Source organism: Orbicella franksi, chromosome 2 (genome assembly GCF_964199315.1).
Source record: "Orbicella franksi chromosome 2, jaOrbFran1.1, whole genome shotgun sequence".
NCBI classification, from domain to species: Eukaryota; Metazoa; Cnidaria; class Anthozoa; order Scleractinia; family Merulinidae; genus Orbicella; species Orbicella franksi.
The window spans coordinates 11,829,512-11,843,442 of record NC_138146.1 but is presented as its reverse complement, the minus strand read 5'-3'; the positions used below and the strand labels follow the sequence as shown (position 1 = coordinate 11,843,442).

The following is a 13,931-nucleotide window of genomic DNA, read 5'->3' as shown; positions in this document are numbered from 1 at the left end:
CCAATTTATTTTTGTTTGATTTAATTTATAAAAATTTAATTTTACATATTTTTTGCATAATTATTATAATTATTTGATGTTCCGGGATGTTCCGGAGTGTTCCGGAATGTTTCGGAATGTTCCATGTTCCTGATTTTATCGTTAACGGCCGTCGATAAAACCAGGAAAAATGGAACATCCCGGAACATTCCGGAACATCGAATAATTATGATAATTATGAGAAAAATGTAAATTTAAATTTTCGAAAATAAAATGAGCAACAATAAACTGGTGTCAGCTCGAACTATGAAATGATATTTTTGTGGGTAGGGGAGTTGGTAGGGGAGGGGTAGGGAGCGTTGGGTATTCCTTCAACTGACCACAATGAGAGCAGGCTCCTCTTCTTTCCCGCAAATAAAGTCGCGTGAGGTGTTCGTATCATACAGTTGCTTGTAAAGTCAGTAGCCATAGTTTTGTATGGCAAGCCGTTTGTAGCAAAATTCAATCCTTGCAATATATGTTTAATCCTTTAAATAATGGTTTTATTTAAACATATAAAAAGGCATTCAATCCAATGGCAAATAAAATTTTTGGTTCGATTCAATCTTTTAATTTTCATGATTCAATCCAATACCTGGAATATTGATTCAATCCAATACTTGAAATATTGATTCAATCCAATACCTGAATATTGATTCAATCCAATACCTGAAATATTGATTCAATCCAATTCCTCGAATATTGATTCAATCCAATACCTCGAATATGGATGCAATCCAATACCTCGAATATTGATTCAATCCAATACCTCGAATATTGATGCAATCCACCTCGAATATTGATGCAATCTTCCTGGGCCGAGCGCGGCCAACAGGAACGAAAGTAACTGAGCACTAGAGAGCACTGAAAACATGGCGGGCGAAGGAGAACTAGATTTAGAAGTCGAGTTTCCTAAGTTTCTTGCAGATGTCTTGGATAAAACGGAAATAATGTTTGAGAATTTTGACTCAGAAGTTGCAGAAGCGCACGCCGAAGTTCTTGATCAAACCATTAGTCTGCTTAGGTAAATGAGGCATTGCTACAACCGAGACACAAGGGACAACGAAAATTTAGATTCCATTGCTGTCGCTTTTGTCGATGTACTCAGTGTGTTGCGTCGCAAAGCTATTACTCCGTCAATTTTTACTGCGGAATCCATTACGATAGAAAGCGAAAAAAGAGGAAAGCATGGAAGACCATTTCTTAAAATTCCTGTTGAGGTGCTTGAGAAACTTTGAGGACTAGGATTTGTCTGGACAACGATAACAGAGTTTCGAGATGGACAATTCGCAGAAGAGTGACACACGGTATGGCCCGGGGGGGGGTACTTTGGGAATTTCTGGGTGGGGATGTGCCGCTGGGACCCTGGAACCCTTAGCTTATACCAGAGCTAGGTCAGCTGAATTTTGCTACCCTATACTAGACTAAACTCCCCAAATCCCCCCATCTATCGACACAGTTGAGGCTGATTTGCATAAATTTAAACTTGCCGATTTGATTTTTTTATATTTTTGAGTGACAATTCCTGGTTTCCCTAGTCTAGATAAAATCTTCAACCAATTAGTCAGTTTTGTGGAAAATTATACCCTATTCTAGACCCAAACACTCTGATTTATATACCCTATCCTAGAGTAAACTGCTTGAAAACCATACCCTTCAGAGCGTCACATACCTATATAGACCATATAGGCAATGCCGCCCCCGGGTGGTATGGCTTAGAAGATGTGAGGGGTTTTGACAGCTTAGCTGATAAGGAACCAAAATCAGTCAAGAGTACATTTCTAACCACAGGAGTGCTACTGGATATAACTTCATTGCAGGTTTCTTTAAGTCCATTGGGTTATGGGTTCAATGGAGAAGAATAAGAGAAAGGTTAACAAAATTAGATCCCCAAAATACTGTCTTGAGATGGGGTGCATAAATTCGCTTTGGCATCTGGATGGACATCACTCTCTGATCCGATGGAAAATACTAATTCACGGCTGTATAGACGGATTTTCTCGGAGAATAACGTTTTTGAAATGTAGTGCCAACAATAAAGCAGAATTGTTTCTGGATGCTGTTAAGAGAGACGGAGAATTTTGGCCTTTCAGAGTACGAGTATATCATGGTGTTGAAAACGTTGGTGTGTGCGATACAACAGTGCAGGTTAGAAGAGAGGAGAGGGGCAGCTTCACTGCTGGGCCATCAACACAACCAACAAACTGAAAGATTGTGGAGGGATGTTTTCCGTTGTGCTTCCCACTTGTACTTTTACACTTTTTATAGCATTGAATTGTCAGGCATCCTGGACACTGATAATTCAGTGCATCTTTTCACCTTAAACTTAGTTTTTCAACCAAGGATAAGCCAAGCTCTTTGCCAGTTCACTGAAGCTTTCAGCCACCAAAATGTAAGAACAGAAAAAAAACTGGTTGCCATACCAAATGTGGCTTATCATATGATGCAGCTTGAAAACCCCCTTTCAAATGGAAAGTCATATGATTTTGAATACTATGGCGATGATCCTGATGGTCCAACTCCATTGGACAGTGATAACAATGTTGTAGTTGAAGAAATTGACCTGGGACAACATGATTCAGTGCAGTCATTTGTATTGGAAAGGTTAGATCCCTTAAAAGAATCAAGTCAAATGGAAGTAGACATCTTCCAAGAGGCTCTAGAACTTGTGACAGTTAAACTTGGGCAACTGACAATTGCATAATACTACATGTGTGTGGGCTGGGTAAAGGAGATTATGGCCCCACTAAAGTATTTTTGCAACTCAATTCACAACAGAAAACTTCAACCTGTATCAAGTAAATTATTTTCTCATCTTTCTTCTCATTGATATACAAAACTCAGAAACTGCTTGAATTACAGAATGCCTAACGTCTAGCAACACAACTAAACTGAAGAGAAATCAGGGCATCTTAGAACTGCCATGTGCACTACTCTGCCTTGTAGATTTTTCAGGTGCTTATGAAAACAGATGTTAAAATGTTGCAAGGTTAATTTGTTATCTTATTTTCAAAAGTACCCAGGACACAAGACTAAATTCTTGGTGCAATGGCATAATGGCTACTAACAGGTCTCATGTTACTAGCCAAAACTAACTTTGCACCAGCCAGCCTTTTTAATACACAGTTTCACTGACTTTTTTATGAGAGTGGTCAATCTTGGACATTTCTTGTTGCATCTAAAATGTTAATAATAATCACTAAGAAAATTTCACTCCCACAAACACGAATCCTGCTTTTCTTGAATATGCTTATGTTCAATCTCTGATGTACTTCTATCAGTGGTACCATTTTCTTTTATCTCCGTTTAATAGTTAAATATTTATCATGTGCTTATTAAGGCAATTATTTCCATGAAATCCGCTCATAGTTTCCCAGTTTTCATTAGTTTCTATTCTCTTCAGGTTTACTTTGTCAGGATAATTCTCAATTTTGTTTTCATCCAATAGACCAGTACTCCATTCCATCATGATTGTCACAATGGCTAGCGAAAGTGCAAAATCTTCTATTCAAAACTGAAATGTGTGGCTAGTTGGCAGTAGTGTTAGCCTTGAGCACTGGGTACCCGATAATATTCACAACAAATTGGTGCAATGTTCGTCATAGAATATCAAGAAAAACATCGTTTTTAGGAAAGAAGTACCACAGGTGGGTTAAATAATGCAAAACATGAGACAACAACATTGAAAAACTTAAAACACATCCCAATGTTCAATGATTGCTGTCTTGTAAAATGTAAAGGTTCTTATTTCAAAAATAACATAAAGCCAGGTTTACACAAACAGTTTTTGTGAGAAAAATGTTTGACTGTGTACATAGCACTGCAAAAATTTTGTTTACAGTTCAAAGTTTAGTGTGCCAGTAATGATTGGACAGCAGAAATATGCACAATACCAAAGACCAATGTGGTAGCACAATTTGCCACAGTTTATGTTATTTGCCACAAAAAGCTAGCACACACAGCTTTTAATAAACAAATATATTCGTCACATAAAAATTGGTTAACTTACATCTACAAAAGCGACAGTAATGGAATCTAAATTCTCCGTGCCCCTTGTGTCTCGGTTGTAGCAATGCCTCATTTACCTAACCAGACTAATGGTTTGATCAAGAACTTCGGCGTGCGCTTCTGCAACTTCTGAGTCAAAATTCTCAAAAATTATTTCCGTTTTATCCAAGACATCTGCAAGAAACTTAGGAAACTCGACTTCTAAATCTAGTTCTCCTTCGCCCGCCATGTTTTCAGTGCTCTCTAGTGCTCAGTTACTTTCGTTCCTGTTGGCCGCGCTCGGCCCAGGAAGATTGCATCAATATTCGAGGTGGATTGCATCAATATTCGAGGTATTGGATTGAATCAATATTCGAGGTATTGGATTGAATCAATATTCGAGGTATTGGATTGCATCAATATTCGAGGTATTGGATTGCATCCATATTCGAGGTATTGGATTGAATCAATATTCGAGGAATTGGATTGAATCAATATTTCAGGTATTGGATTGAATCAATATTCCAGGTATTGGATTGAATCAATATTCCAGGTATTGGATTGAATCATGAAAATTAAAAGATTGAATTGAACCAAAAATTTTATTTGCCATTGGATTGAATGCCTTTTTATATGTTTAAATAAAACCATTATTTAAAGGATTAAACATATATTGCAAGGATTGAATTTTGCTACAAACGGCTTGCCATAGTTTTGTCACTGTTCCGTCTTCACGTTGCAATTATCATCCCAGTTTCGCGCTCTCCGCTAGGAACGTCTGGCACTATGCCCACCAAGTGCAGACTCAGCCGGTCAAAGATTAGGGTAGTGCGTTCACGCGCGTACTACGCATGTTTGGTCTACTTTGGTGGCGTTCGAATGACTCGATAGAAAACTAAGTTTGATTGAATGTCAGATACCGATCCGCACGTGAAGTTGAACTAGCGATGAATAGATTATAGCCTGTGGTAAAAGTGTTTTTAATTAAATAAGTGTTAACTTGTACGCGAGAAAACATTTTCCAGGAAAGGCATTTGAACTTTTGGCGACACTTAGAATTCAGTTTCAGATCGCCAACACTTGTAACAAATATTTCTTGAGACAATAAAGTTTTGACCAGCGACCCTGCAAGACAGCGCGTCGCCAAAAGTTTTCAAATTTTGTGCTTGCATTTGTTTACTCTTACATCAGAGCTCGAGCAGTCTGAATTAGTTTACACAAGACACTCCGTGCAGAAGAGTTTCTATTCCTATCTCATGAAGAAACTATTCGTTCATCAGAAATCGTATGCACATATATCTTTATACCCATATTTTTCGGTCTGATTAAAGAGTCTTGGTTTTCTATGAACAACGAAGTCTGGAAATCAGGGACAGTCACGTGATTAAACTGACGGCGAACGACTGGAAGGAATGGATTAGTCTTCTAAGTTGCGAGCCTTTACTCATTCCAGTCATTTTCATTTTTCTTTCTTTCTTTTTCTTTTTTTGTTTTGTTTTTTTATTTTCCGAGCTGTGATCAGTTTATTTTTGATTAATTTAATTTTTGAAAATTTAGTTTTATTTATTTTTCTCACAATTATCGTAATTATTCGATGTTCCGGGATGTTCCGGAATGTTCCTGGTTTTATCAACGGCCATTTTTAACTAGATTAACAAAGGTACACAATTTGTATACATAATTACGTCTTTTTATTGTGTATAAACATGACAAAATCATGTGATGCAGGAGATATTGGGGTGTAAAACTTTGTCACTCACTCTCCTGCTAATTTGGGACAAAGCTGGAATCCTTGGTATTTGTACAATGAGGTTGTTCCAAATTAAAGTAACCTTTCAAGTTGTGTAGAGGCGTAGTTCCCAACCCGAAGATTGAATTTTTGTTTTGTTGTTTCCCGGGTGCTAATGCTTATCTGAGCAAAATCGGACATGAAACGTGGATTTTCGCGTATTACCTCCCAATTCCCTCAGGCGGCAATCAGAACTTGTAGAGACACAAGGCTATCAGAAGTTGCAGAGAGACAAAAAAAAGCTATTTGGCTCGAAAGCGCATCCCTGAGCGAAATCGGACAGCCGATTTTCCCTTTATACCCCCCAATTGCCTTAAGGACCATTCATTTTTTATAAGGTAGTGGGGCTGGTGGGATTTATGGGGGAGCCATGCCAAAAAAAAATATGGTTTAAAAGGGGGCAGCAGCAGAAAAATATGATGTTTAAAGGGGGGCCACTCAAAATATTACTTTATTGACGGCTTCCACAGTAGTCCTGCCAGAATGCCTGAAATAGCGTTCCCGAGGGTTTAAATGCCCCCGGACCCCCTACTTTGTTAGGTACCCTGCACTAGGAACTAAGTCCCTACTAGGCATTTGGTTTCTAAATATATCTCAAACTCCACAAATAACTTCTTTTTGGTAAAAGAGAGGCAATGTCACCTTTTCATTCCTTTGTTTATTTTACTTGAATATAAGTATTGTAATGACAGCATCTGTAATAGTGCAAATATTCTGTCAGAATACCTAAAATAGCGTTCCTGGGGTTCTGAAAGTTCAAGATTTTCTGGGGGAGCATGCCCCCCTACCTCCTACTATGCTAGGTACCCTGCAGCAGGAACTAACCCTCTTGTGCTTTTAAGGATTTGGTTACTGGACATAGCTGGACCTCCATGAGTGACTTACCTTAAAAAAAGAGGCAATGTCAGCTTTTTTTAATTTTTTATTATTATTATTTTGTCGTTTATTTTGATTTGAATATGGAAGCTGCGATGACAGCGTCTATAATAGTGCAAGCGTTCTGCCTGAGTGCTTTAAATAAGCACGTTCCTGAAGTTCTAAAAGTTCAATTTTTTGCCGGGGCGGACCCTCTGCTTTGAACCCTGTAATTACACTCAAACCTTCACCAACAACCATGTAACTCACTTTCATAAAACAGTAAAGACAATATCAGCCCTGATCTAGGTGCTCTTTATGTATTTTTTATGACTTGACAGGCATAACTGGTGCAGTGTCAAAAACTGCTTAAACTGGCTTAAAATTGGTATATTGTTCTTTTATGTTTTCAGACTGCAACGATTTTACTTTTTAATTTTCTTGCATGTGGTCATCCCAAACATTTAGGGGTATGGGGAAGGGAATCAGGAAAAAAATTGCTGATGAAGAGAGGGGTCATTATATATAACGGGGACTAACTATCAAATCCCACCAGCCCTCCGACCCCCCCCCCCCCTTATCACCACCACCCCCATAAAAAAATGAACAGTCCTTCAGAAACACAGTTACAGCTATCAGAAGTTGCAGAGAGTTATTTTACATGTGCTAACCGTAAAAAAGTTTGTGCTCCATTCGGCTGCCGAATCTCTTTGTGAACAAAAGTATTCTATGTTCTGGACACGGCAGAAATAATGTAGCATTCTTAATCAGCAAAATTCGACTTTGAACCCCGATAAGGCGGGTAGTTTCACGGCACGAAAAATCGCCTTTACCGCGCGTCAAATGTGTTGTTAAAGGTTTTGTAAAGGTCGCCTTTGCACGCTTTTGAGGATCTGTGACGCGAATCAAAGATCATCTGTGAATAAACCTTTACCACCAAATCAAAGGCGTGAAAGGCCGTTTTTACTCACCTTTGAACGCCTGTGTTTTTAGGGTTGAAGGTGATCCTCTGATACGCCTTTGCGCACTGTCAAAGGCGGGTCAAAAGTGTAATCAAATTTGTCTGCGATTCGAGTCAAAGGTTTGCTAAAGACGTGGTCGAAGATGCCTGTGACGCAGGCCAAAGGTTTGTCAAAGGTACTCTGCGCGTTCCGCGCTCGCGCGTCTCGCCCGAACTTCTCGCTCGCGCTCCTCTTTCGCGCTGCGCGACCGTTGATCACGTTTCGCGCGATCCACATCGTATACGCTTTTTTCTGCTTGCTACACTAGCTTTGTAGCTCCGCATACGAAAGATGCAATTAGATCCGTACTCTTGATTTATGTCTGACAAGTTTTGAAGAATATATCAGCTTTAATAAGGTTATTTTGTACCAAACTATTGACAAATGTTAACGGAAAAGCGGCCCGGAAAGATCATTGCGCCTAATTTTAAGAAAATAAATATGTTCAATTTCATCTCAGTTTCAATTTTTTCCCCCGTTTTTATCAAGAGTAAATACCTTCAAGTACCTTACATAAATGTTTTGGGCTTCAGGTTTCAAAAAGCCACGTTACAGGCTTGGTTTCAAACTACACGTAATGAGACTGATCATAAGGAAAACATTGTTCTGTCTATCGTGAAAACAACAGTCAACAAATCTTCCATGGTACAAAGTGGATTTATCTAACATTGAAGTACTATGGCTAAATTCTCAGTTCCTTAAATTTACTAGACCAGACTAGACAATAGGGAAGACAACCGCAAAATTTCGGGAAAGATATAGCAAACTTCGCACAAAAGTCAACTAGTGTATAAGCGTCCTTTCCAGATGGCACGTACAGTCCGTTGCATGGAACTCCTTATGTTTTGGCAGTTCTCCTTTTCTGCTTCTTGCACTTGCTCATTCTTGCATTATAAGTGGAATGGAACACAGTGTTTTCCACTTCTTTCTCATCAAAGTGGTTAAACTGCCTTGTTGGAGGTCAATGCCAACTAAATACCCATGATTTCTAGGGAAGACACATTTTGACAAAGTCTAAGGCGTTGACGAAATTAATCAATGCATCTTCACTGGATAAGTCCATCCTGTCGACCACTGCTTGTCCGCATTTGTCTAAACAGAAGCAAACAGACAAAAACGTTGGAAATGAATATTAAGGGTGAATCTTGGCATTCTATTCCTTAAAGTTTGCCTATAGTTTTTGCTAATATCACATTAATAAAACGTGACCAATCAGATCATTACTCCTCCTCCGAATAGTTTGTGCTTCTGTCAATAGTAGCCTTTTTTTTGTATTTCTCTCCACTCTACTCAGAGATTTGGTCACACAGGTATGTCATTAAGAGCCAGTTTAACAAGCTAATTTCACCAGCTGAACAAGGGTTATCCCCAGCTAGAATTTCATAAGAGAACAAAGACTTGGGGTCATTTTAAAAGTGTTTGGCACAAATAAACAAAAAGCCTAGAGCCAGTTTACCAGTCCATCTGTCTGCCTGTCTCTTAAAGACATCTTACAGACCTCTTACAACAAAGATCTTTCATGGTTGCAGAATAGCAATCTAAAAATCAACAAATCTGACATAAACTGTGACAAGAAATGAGGAATACACACACCTTTGGGAATATTGCTGTTCCTGTGTAATTTCCACAGATCTCTTCATGTTCAGTAGTGTAATCTTTTTCCTTATTTTCATTGTAGATCATATGTGAAAAGGAGCATATAAACATATCAAAATAATTGCACATTTGATTAGTAAACAGTTAGCAACTACTTGTACACTTTTTTCCACTGAAAAAAATTCCTGAAATTAAATAATTTAACATGAGACATGCCTGCATGGAATCGCATGGCTCATTCATTGAAACAAAAATCCAGTCCAAGATGATGAATACAACCACTATGATTCCCAGTGCAGCCGCATCTCATAGAGAGAAATGGCTATTATCCAGTCAAATTTGCCAACAAAATTTTCAATTGAGTAAAAGCAAATAAATGTCTTTGTCAATTTACTTTTACTAAGTTATTATCAAATCCTCTAAGCCTTAAATTCTCTACTGATCCCATCAATAGTTATGAATTAACCATATTATTAATTTTGCTTGGAAAAATTTGGTTTGGAAACCTGATGGCCTAACCAAAACAGTCAATATTGCAGACAACCACTCAAAATTTAGATTCAAAACTCAGCTTTTACCAGTCAAAAACCAACATTTCCTGAGACTGGTTTGCAACATTCTGCAACTTTGATTCATTTACCAAAAAAATTTCCCACCACTTGCATGTTTTCAATAACATTTTAATTACTTAATTTTCATCCAGGTGAGCCAGTTGATATATTTGTCCCTTAAGAAAGACAACATTTCCTCACTTGCCCTTAAATGAACCAAAAAGAAACAACTTTTTTTTCACAGAGTGACACTGTAATAAAAATGATCAATTAAAATAATATTAATAAGCTATAGCCAGGTTTTCAAAATCTATTTATATCCTTTCTTTGCTGGAAAAAGATATTAAAAGTTGTGGCTGAAGAAATTATAAGATGGTCTATGCTACAAAATATAGAAATAACAAATGAATATTCCAGCCTTTTACTTACCAAAATGTTCTGATGTTTGCACACTTTGGAGCATTGCATGATTTAACTGCATCTGAGTTGACTACTAGAATTTATTGTTAATTTCTTCAGTTCTTCTAGAGTAGCTAGCTGAAGGATAAAAACAACATTCATTAGCAAATTTCCATTAGTCACATATTTATTGGCATTTAATTGTCTACTGCTCAAAAGACCACGACATGAAACTCTAAAACTACTGGTATTGTCCAGAGAGGTCACATAATAATATTATTATGGGGTCAGCTTTTTAATTTGCAACTAATGGCAAGTTTGATTTTTTATCAAACATTGTAACAATTTCACCTACTAAAGATAAGCTGGATTACGTGTACTAAAGGCATCAGTGGTCGAGTGTCGATCGATACCCTTGATCGATCCTCTAAATTGACACTCTATCAATACCCGATCGATATTCAATCAACACTCCATCGACACCTCGGTTGACACTCAATCCACATATCTATTACTCAGTTTTGCAAATATCACAGGGTAGGTGCGTTTGATCACCCGGTATGACACCATTCTCAGCCCTGGAGACAGTTCAAAATGTCAAATGCCTGGCAGGTTCGGGGTGGGGGGCGGGGGGGGGGGGGGTGGTTGGGCAGGAGATAGTGGAGTTCCAAATGATTGATCCATAAGCCTGATACAACAAATATCAAAACATATTTTTACTCCACAACATTTTGACCACTGTGATGATGCATATCATTGTCGATAAGAGTACAGACCACACTAAACCACATGCAATTCGTTAAATTCAACCCAGTGAAGTCATTTATCAACATTAATGAACAAATATCATCATAATTTCAACTGTGGCAACAAACAGAGCTTTTTTTCAATAGAATGGTAACTAGAGACAAAAGCAGAAACTTATCCATAGATTAAATTTTCAGAGTCAACAACTCTTTTAATGGTATAATGAATATGATAATTAAGTCAGGTCGTGATGGACTGTCATGCATGGCTGACTGAGTTTTTCCTTCAATACAAATTTCCTTTATATTGACATGAGCTTTCTTTCAAGGGAATTGTTTAAGCTCAGAAATTACCAGAGGCATTATGCACAACAATTTATACGTAAATAGAGTTAAGTTTAAGCTTAATTCTTAAGTTACGTTTATTTCAAGCACTGATCATGCTAAAATCTATGCTATGACAGACACTTCAATTTAATGCACAAGACTTGACTGAGTGAGAAAAAAAAATTATCTTTGCCAACTTTTGTAAATAAGTATATGTGAATTGAAAATAAAGTTTGGTCTTTCTTAACGAAGAGCTTTGCCGATCAACTGTGATTCAGTCAAGTGCAATTAATCTTCGACCAAATTGTTTTCACTGCCGAGGATCTGTCTTGCCATAAATATACGCAATCCACAGCTCTTTATGTAGCCATTGCTGCGTTTAATTTACTTTTTAAACTCCGTTATTCTCTGAACATTGAAAAAAAATGAACGAAATTCAAAGACTTACCTTTTCCTGGTCCAAAACACAACGAAAATTTCACCAAAGCCGCCATAATGAAGCCAAATGAAGAAAAATGTCTGCTTTCCTCACAGCCGACTTCGTTGACCTTTATTCCCTTTATTCTGATTGGCCAGAAAATGCGGGAAGCCGCTGGCAGCCGCGTTTTCCCGCTGTTTTCGAGTTGTTTCGTTGTGCCACCTCCAGGTCAAGTGAAAACTTTTTTATTAAAAAAATACACATTGGCAAAAAAGCAAGCTTTCATTTTATCGTTAAAACAGAAAAAAAAATACGAAAACGCAGGTTATTAGGGCGTTAAAAGCGGAGTCGCAAGATATGGCCATATTTGACCTCGCCTTTGACATGACATGACGTAGGATCAAAGTTGTACAAAGCCATGCCGCCTTTGAACGCCTTTGACATAAGAGATCAAAGGTATGCAAAGCCGTGGTGTCTTTGAACGCCTTTAACGCACGTCAAAACTGTAGTCAAAGTTATTGACATGTTTGACCTCGCCTTTGGCAGGGATCAAATGTATGGCAAATCCATAAGATATTTGATTCCCCCTTTTACGTGGGTCAAAGGTGGAGTCAAAGTTAAAATCACATTTGCCCTCCTCTTTGTCATGGATCAAATGTATCGGCAAAGCCATGACATTTTTGACACACATTTGACGCGCGTCAAAGTTTGGATCAAAGCTATGATCATATTTGACTTCGACTTTGATCAGGATCAAATTTAGAGTAAATCCAATTTTTCGTGCCGTGTTTATTTTATAGGTTATTTTACATGTGCTAACCGTAAAAAAAGTTTGTGCTCTATTCCGCTGCCGAATTTCCAAATTGCTGCCGAACCTCAAGTAAGCAAAGTAACTCTAGTAAGCAAAGCACCTCAAGTAAGCACCGGGGTGGGGTACTCCCTTATATGGGCTACATAGGTATGTGCGGCCCCAAAGGGTAGGGTTTTTTAGCCGTTTTGGTCATAAATAGGGTATCGATTTCGACCATTTTGGTCTTAAATAGGGTATAGTTTTAGCACTCTAGTCTTGAATTGGGTATTTTTCTTAGAATGAGCTACTTTTTCATCATTATCAATAAGACCGTCAACAAAAGCCGTTAGGGCAACGGTGCAATTCGCAATGTTCGAAGTTAGGGTATCGAATTTTTGTTCATTTTGGGAGTTTATAGGAAGGCAAAGTCGGTATTGAGTCCTCCTCCTTAATGCCAACTTTGCCTTCCTATAAACTCTCAAAATCTACGCGCGCTAGTAACATCGAAATTATGTTTGTTTTGAATGTTTACATGCGCGCTCTTTTTAGTCAGCACGCGCAAATAACTTCAAATCCAAATTTTTCGTTGTGTCACGCGCACAGTTTACAGTTGCTTTTTATCCACTGATGAAGAGGCAGCAGCCTCGAAACGTATGGATGTTTACGTACTTTTCGCGCAATAATGAATATTTACTAAGTTTCTTTATCTAACAAAGTTTGCGCAACACAGTTTTCTTCTTGTTTTGACTTTCTGTTACCTTAAGGATGGTGCCTACTTTTGTTAGTGCGCATACTTTCTGCGCATTACGCAAGGCATGGTTTAAGCGCCACGCGCGCACTGGGATTGACATGGACGCAATCAACTACGCTACCAAGTACACGACTAAAAGAAAGCAAAATTTTCTTACTGTGACCAAATCAAGTTTATAATGAACCTGTACTTAAACCAGGGACACTAAAATAGCAGCATATCGCTAACCACTAACTGTTAACGTCTTCCAGCTGGAAAACTAGCTGTTATCTGGCGAAAATTATACTGAAACCCAACTGTAAACAAGTACCTGCAAATGGCGTAATGCGCGCGCAAAACAAGTGCGAAATACGCAAATGTGTTAGTTATTGGGGAAGTGACAGGAAAAATGTAACGGGCACCGGAAAAGTTTTCAAACCCGTGGTTACCCCTACATTTTATGTTATAGAATGGAAGTGGCAAGTCCATTCAGCACGTGATTAGTTTCTGGTTGTGAGCAAAAGGTATTTACACTGTATTTTGGCTGAACCAGAGGAAGGCTGTCCGAGACGCTAAAAGCGCTATTGCAACGATTTTGTTTTTAAAAACATACCAAAAATGGTTTTTATGTTACCATTTACCATGCAGTTTTAAGATCTTTATAAATGAGTTTGCTTTTCTGTTTGTTAGGGAGAATTCGAAGGAAATCTGTGAAGAAATACCC

The 13,931-nt window shown here is 38.1% G+C and overlaps 1 long non-coding RNA gene across 1 annotated transcript; it reads right to left on the bottom strand.

Moving 5' to 3' along the window:
* Positions 1-7,472: 7,472 nt before the first annotated feature.
* LOC145468280 (uncharacterized) lies at positions 7,473-10,283 on the bottom strand. The gene is made up of 3 exons (XR_014042172.1): positions 10,227-10,283; positions 9,244-9,312; positions 7,473-8,742 (listed from the first exon to the last, which is right to left on the bottom strand). It is a non-coding gene; the product is annotated as an uncharacterized LOC145468280 (long non-coding RNA).
* Positions 10,284-13,931: the final 3,648 nt, after the last annotated feature.